The sequence below is a fragment of the Limulus polyphemus genome, unplaced genomic scaffold (assembly GCF_000517525.1).
Source record: "Limulus polyphemus unplaced genomic scaffold, Limulus_polyphemus-2.1.2 Scaffold212, whole genome shotgun sequence".
Taxonomy (NCBI): domain Eukaryota; kingdom Metazoa; phylum Arthropoda; class Merostomata; order Xiphosura; family Limulidae; genus Limulus; species Limulus polyphemus.
Genome location: NW_013665822.1, coordinates 444,911 through 451,545, shown reverse-complemented (window position 1 = coordinate 451,545; position 6,635 = coordinate 444,911). Strand labels below are relative to the sequence as shown.

The 6,635-nt window shown below is 33.2% G+C and overlaps 1 long non-coding RNA gene across 1 annotated transcript in view; it reads left to right on the top strand.

Moving 5' to 3' along the window:
• Positions 1–6,635, top strand: part of LOC111085043 — a 47,566-nt gene that overhangs the window by 13,288 nt on the left and 27,643 nt on the right. The gene's annotated exons all lie outside the window — the stretch shown is intronic.

The window sequence follows — 6,635 nt, the reverse complement described above, 5'->3', positions numbered from 1 at the left end:
AATTTATTGTTTCACTAAAGATGCTGTACACATAATTTTATTAGTAATAATTTATTGTGTCACTAAGAATGCTGTACACATAATTTTATTAGTAATAATTTATTGTTTCACTAAGAATGCTGTACACATAATTTTAATAGTAATAATTTATTGTTTCACTAAAGATGCTGTACACATAATTTTATTAGTAATAATTTATTGTTTCACTAAGAATGCTGTACACATAATTTTAATAGTAATAATTTATTGTTTCACTAATGATGCTGTACACATAATTTTATTAGTAATAATTTATTGTGTCACTAAGAATGCTGTGATACGTTTTACTTGTGATGATCCAATGTTCCACTAATAGTGATAATTCGGTTTTTCATTATTGACACTATGACGTAATTTTAGTGATAGTAATCTGGTGCTCCATTGCTGACAATATGACAAATGCTTTTATCTCTGGTAATTGTATGCTTCACTGCTTGTAATGCAGACATTATTTCTGATAATTGTATCTCTCACTGCTTGTAATGCACATTATTTCTGATTATTGTATGCTTCATTACTTGTAATGCAACACATTATATATTTCTGATAATTGTATCACTCACTGCTTGTCATGCAGCACATTATTTCTGATAATTGTATCTCTCACTGCTTGTAATGCAACACATTATATATTTCTGATAATTGTATGTTTCACTACTTGTAATGCAACATATTATATATTTCTGATAATTGTATGTTTCACTACTTGTAATGCAACACATTATTTTCTATTAAAAGGTACTTGTGTAAACATAATTAAAACACTTAAACTATCAACATTTTTACTACACATTTAAAAACTTTATTCTGTTACCGTCAACTATCTTAAATCAAAGACTCCTGAGTATGATGTGATTCGTCGTCGAAACATGTAGAGTGTCTGTTTTGAAACCTCTGACGGTCTCAGAATAAGTTTTTAAATGTGTAATTCAAAAAAGTTGATTTTTTGAGTGTTTTAATTACATTATTTTGTTACTGATTGTTGTATGCCTCCTTTCTTGTAATGCAGCACATTGTTTTATTATTGTTGTGTGCCACATTGCTTTTAGTGAAACGCGTTACGCTATTACTTGATTTTTACTGTTAGCAGTATACACTTGTTTCTGAATGTGTGTTTTACTGTGAGTGTTACAAGATAAACAATTCCTTATGTTTAGCTGAAGAAAGCGTGTGAAAGTTTGTTCTCAATTGAGTTACTGTCAAAATTTTGTGTACGTCCAAGAAACTTGTTTTGTTTTTCAGCAAGAACCGTACACATCATCACAGTGCGTACGCTACGCTCCTAGTTCTAATCTAATATACGATCTAATCACAGGGTGTAGGAACTGATCGCAGGTCTCTGACGTCACAAAGGCTTGAGAATGAATGAATCATGCTTTTACTTCTGTGGGACACGTGCAGCTAGGAGTGACTCATCAAGACTTTCCCTCCCCTCATGTCAGTTTTACATCAATAGTTTCTTCCAATTTGTTCATAAATATCGGATACTCAATAGTTGCATCTCACTTTTGAAAAGCATCGCCTGATTATAAAAATAAATTATGCATATCACTTAATTATAACCCGAAGGTTTGTTAGAAAAAATCAATTGCAAATTCATGTTTTATGCTAGTTTATAAAATAATCATAATATTCGAGTACATAAAATCATACCGAGTTTTGTAGAGATACAATTTAAGTACATACATAATAAAAGACCATTATGCGTATTTTTATAAAATATACATTTATGTTATGTATACGGTGTAAGAATTTTTCTACACTGCATCGTTCCTTGGAGATGGATGATTCAGTTTTATAGGTGATGTTTTCCTCGTAATAGAATCCTCTAGGGGAAACCCGACTCTAGTTCTCTCGTGCTGAATATATGCCTTGAGCAGCCGCTCTTGTGCGTGGCAACGTAGACATACAGAACATGTCGCGTACTCAAATTAATGAGGTGTATGTGGTTTCTTGATAACATATGGAAATTTGTGACTGTTGTAATCAACGTTAAGAGTTCTGTAAACTTGACTTTATGGTGCTGATGTTTTAGTTGATTTATAAGTATAATAAATATTGTTCCCCAACACTCGTTGATTCTGAATGGTTTCAAATTATTATCATTATTACTTATTACATCTCCATCTAGATAGTTTAGTCAGAGCGAAATATTCATGATGGTGAACTGATTTATGAGACTTACGCTCATATTTGAGTTAAGAAAAATATTAGAGGCCCGAAGGGGAGAAAACTTAGTTAAACTTAACCAAAGACAAATACTATTATTCATATAAAAACAATTGAGATTTTATTGACGTTATCATCATAGCAAAGAAAGAGCAAAACTGCTTAAAATCCGGTTTTACAAAATGTAAATTTATCAGTTAGGGTTTTTGAACTTACTCAAGTGTTGGAGTAATAAGACAGTTTGTGTTACGTTACTATGTACGTCATGGTGTTTCTCAATGTGAAAGTGGTTACTTTGTTATATTGTCAATATGACACAGACGTTTCCTTAGTTTGCCAAGATCGTGGAAGGTGTATCACACTGTAAAACAATTGTGATCTGAAGTGCAAATGATAGATCATTCAGCTTATTCTGCTTATAAGTGTACCATGCAAATTATTTTCAGTTGTTATTGTGAAGTGAATAAGAGAGCCTGGCGTGATTGTTAGCGTGCCGCGATGTGAGTCTGAGGGTTCATGCATCATGTCTCGTTACTATAAAATCGTGCTTCGCACTTTGGATCAACGGGTGTATTGTAAGCATGATGGTCAAAGCTACTAGTCAATTAGAGTATCCCAAGAGAGTGGACAATGGTTGTTGCTTGGTAGCTGTCTTTCTCTAGTCTATCTAGTGTAGCTTTTGCTTTCTTTTTTTTTTATAAGTGTTTGAAACATATAAATAAATAATAGTACATAATATTTTCCAAACTGCCCACTAACCATAGCTAACACTCAAAAAAGACATTTGGATATTTCATTCATGCAGAAAGTCATGGATGAATGTAAGTCAACCATTTACAAAAGGCTGTTTCGAATTGACAAGCCAGTTGACGAACAAGCCAGACCATCATTAATAACACAACCATTCTGAATCCTGGATTGTCGCAATCGTAGCGTACCTGCTCTTAAATTGCACAACATGCTTGAAGCTACTACTGAACACAATGTCAGCATCCAAACGGTTAGTAACATGTTTTACAAAGTGGGACTGTATGTACAACATGTTTGCAGCCGCAAGTGAATATCATGTCAGCATAAATACGGTTAGAAACAGACTTTACAATGTGGGACTACACAATATACTTGCAGCCTCAAAATGAAGTGAGTGATTGTTTTTTTTTTTTTTTTTGAATTTCGCGCAAAGCTACACGAGGGCTATCTGCGCTGAAGTGAGTGAACGATTGACCTTATAACAGCGAATATTTCTTGTCATAGCTGAATTACTATATGTTTTCATTATCTTTACATTTCTTGTGTAGTGTAGTAAATTTACGACAGTTTTTTTAGGGGGGAAGTGCTCACTATTTGTACTTTTAAAATTTAGGTTAAAACATAACAAAAATTGTATGTATGAATTTAAAATCATAATTTTACAATGACTAAAGCTTCTTTTATAGTTAACTAGCTGACTCTACCCGTTAAGGAAGCAAAAATCATAAGTATGGTAGTACTTATAGTAGGAATGGGGCGGAAACACAATACATTCAATACAAACGATTTACTCATATACACCTTTAACAACCAAATAATAAACCTTCAGAGTTATTTGAGAGACACCATTAGGTGATAAACAAACAAAACACAAAGTCATACAACCACTTAATAAAGTCAGCAGAGCAGATACAAAAAATTCACAAAAACCACAAATTTCTCAATCTCGCTGATTGACTGACATTGTTGAACGCTTCTAGCTCTATAACAAACAGACTTTCCATAGCTATAAGTGCACTAAATAGAACAATAGCACAGAGACCACATGCTAGTGCTAAATTTCTCTACTAAACATAAAAAAAGAGCTATTTGTCGTACGTCAGGTAATACCTTGAATAGGGACGCCATTTTAAAATACATATGTCCCTCGATCACTCGTATATCTAGTAGTTATGGTCAAATAAAACAGTGACGGGGCGTGGTCTTCTCAATCTTCAGCACTGAGTGACAAGATCTGGAAACTGTGAGTAGTATGGGGTATACCAACGTAGGGTGAGCCTTGAGGGAAGCTTCACTATCTAGGCTAGAAGACAAGCTACGCTTTTTTGCAAGGAATTTATAATACGTATTGTAAATTAAATCAAGTTTGCATTCATGAAGCATTTAATACGTAGCGTAATATTATGGTGCACACCCACACTGATTATATACATACAGGATATCAACACAAATGAATGAATGAATGATGCATAAGATCATATCACCTTGTATGAAAATAGTGCACGAACAAGTTGAAAATTATTCAAAAAAATTGAAAATGTAGGAATAGATGCACCAAAAAATCAGGAAACAAGGTAGGAATGGGCATGGTGTAATAAAACTTTCTCTGTACAACCTCACAAGTCTGCGTCCAACATCCGGTCCATGCCTACTTCGTTTTTCTGTGTTCGTGATGTTATACAACATATGGGTACATGCAAAAGTGTGTTTATGATTCTTCTACTTTTGTATATAATAATAAGATTGCATAGGAATACAGTTTCTTTGTCCACAAAAATATTTTTAGTAGATACACAGAAACCTCTTAGGATATTTTGTCTTTCAATCCACCTATACAGCTAATGTGCGAAATCCTATTGCCTTCTCGTGCAACTGCAAAAGGAGGGACAAGTTGTAAAGAAAAAAAAACATACAAGTTATGGGTCCACATGAATATCTGATTTTTCTGGTATCATGTAAATAGACTTTACAGTACATGTACTGCCTCTAGTAGTTCGATTCACAGAAACCTCTAGTTTGGCTTAACTAAGTTTGATAAATTTAGTCCACCTAGCTTATTGTACACAGGATAGAAAAAAATAAATGGACAGGATGTTGTACACGCCCCCTTTTGAGGTTATACAGAGGAAGTTTTATTAAACCATGCTCATTCCTACCTTGTTTCCTCACTTTTTGGTGCACCCATTCTTACATTTTCAATTTTATTTTAATATTTTTTCAATTGTTGTAAAAAATAAAGTGTTTGAAAATGTTTCTCTTTCTTCTTTCTGTTGCTGTTAAATTCCTAATTACCTCATTTTATGCTAATTATAAATCCTGCTTTGATGGGGAATAATAATTGGTATATTTAACTGATTGAAAATTTGTGTCTTTCAAATGAAAGCCAAAAGTCTATAAAAGGTGGAAATGTTTTTTCATATTTTAAGGTGTTTTTGTTTTCCTTCTCTGGTAAAAATCTCAAACCAAAATAACCCACGTACATTGTCGGACAGTTTCTAGTTATCATACAAAATATTACGGTAATCGAGCCTGCCAACTGTGGATAATTTTTAAAGTAAGATTACATAGGAATACAGTTTATTTGTCGACAAAAATATTTTTTAAACTGTCTATCTGCCTGAGAACAAAGTATTTATGATTTATTCCTATTTCGTATTTACCTGAACACGTGTTTGTTAAGTGAACAGTTCGGAATTTCGTTTACCAAAGGTGGGCTGTACGTGATTTCCACATACATTGAAATAAAATATTTACATGTGTTCTACGCCATTTTCACGTCAGAAACAGGTCATAAACTTGAGTCCAAAATCTTGACACTCGAATGTTCAAGAAAATTTGCAAAAGAAATGTTTTGTTTTACATGTCATAATTACACTCAGTGTTAATGTATTTGACTTTTTAAAGTTAATCACAAAGGTACACAATGGGCCATCTGTGCTCTGCCCACCACGGGTATCGAAACCCGGTTTCTTGCGTTGTAAGTACGCAGACATACCGTTGTGCCACTGAGGGCATATTTAGCATAAGCAATTCATTTTGGAACATAATCAGTTGAATAAACGGTATTTAATTGGTCTTTACACCCCTCCAGTGGCACAGCAATATGTCTGCGGACTTACAACGCTAGAAACCAGGTTTCGATACCCGTAGTGATTGATCTTTTTTTAGCATCTCTTCTTCTAGTCCAATATACAATTCTGATAAAAACTGATCAGACTTTTATAGTATTAACCACTAGGCATCCAGTGGCACAGCGGTAAGTCTGCGGACTTATAACGCTAGAAACCGGGTTTCGATACCTGTGGTGGGCGCAGCAGAACTAGCCCACTGTGTAACTTTGAGCTTAACTACAAACAAAGAAACAATTAAACACTAAATATAGATAGATAGTAATTCTACTTTAATGCTAGCTGCCAAACGTATATTTCTCGGTAAAGGTATTCTTGTAATAAAGAAAGCTTTATGTTACAAATAATGAGTTTAAGAGTTTCAGGTTTATATATATATATATAAATATATTTCATGTGTATATATATATATATATATATATATATATATATATATATATACATATTAATAACTACGGTACCGGACCGGATATAGTACTTAATTAAGTAAAGGTTAAAGTTTATTTATAGAATAATATCGAAAGTAGGTACGGACTAGTTAGGTAAGAA